Below are 956 nucleotides of genomic sequence, written 5' to 3'. Positions count from 1 at the left end.
TGCTTTGGTTGTAACCACCCAGCAGGGAGCCCCACTCCCAGGCTGCTGTGGAGGACACAGCTCCTGGTCAGATAGGGGCCCACTCCCCCAGCCGAGGCCAGAGAGGGTGAGGAGGCGGGGGTGCCACGCAGCACACAGCAAGGTGGCCTGTGCAGGCTCTGCCACCTGTTTCTTGGGAGGGAGTTGTGGGAGCCCGGAGTCCCTGGTCCTGGCCAGGAACAGAAATGGAGCCCGGGACCACCATCAGCATGGGGCCAGAGTATGGCCCAGCTGAACTGTAGGTCGGGAGCAGAGGCGAGGGTGGAGTCCAGCCTCGCACGGAGTGAAGTTGAAGCCCCTCATCCACGTGTTGGGGAGCGCCTGGCACCCTGCCCGCTGGCTTCCCCTCCTCCTTCCCTCCTTCCATCCCCCTGGTCTTCCTCATGGTTTTGCAAAGACAGAGCTGCGCAGATGTGGGAAGAGCTGCTGCAGGGTGGGCTCGCTCTCGGGCATGTGTACGAAGGGCTCAGGGAGGACCCCCAGGGCTGTCTTTTCCTTCCCATGTCCTCAAATGCTGCCACCCTCAGCAAAGGCCCCATCACCTCCTCCCTGGAACCCGCCACAGCCTCCTCAGGCCTCCGTGTTCCTACGATCTTCTCTCCCCACGCTGCTGACAGAGGGAGCTTCACAGCGCCGCGGGCCGGCACCCTCCTGAGCGCCTTCAAAGCTTTCCTGACTTTGGCTTAGAAGGCTCTGCGACCACCCCCTTGCCTGCCATGCTCTCTTCATCTCCCCCCTTGGTTTCCTGACTCTGACAAGTGCTCCCAGCCTTGGGTGTTTGCATAAACTGATCCTTCCACAGCAACAGTCTTTAGCCTCTCTCTGCCTTATTAATTTCTGCACAGACTACCCTGTGGAGCTCCAGCAAGACCAGGAAGCCTCTTGGAGTGACCTCCACGCCACCCCCCAACTAGGTG

This window comes from Galeopterus variegatus, unplaced genomic scaffold, assembly GCF_000696425.1.
Source record: "Galeopterus variegatus unplaced genomic scaffold, G_variegatus-3.0.2 Scaffold7322, whole genome shotgun sequence".
NCBI lineage: Eukaryota > Metazoa > Chordata > Mammalia > Dermoptera > Cynocephalidae > Galeopterus > Galeopterus variegatus.
This window is presented reverse-complemented; position numbering follows the sequence as displayed.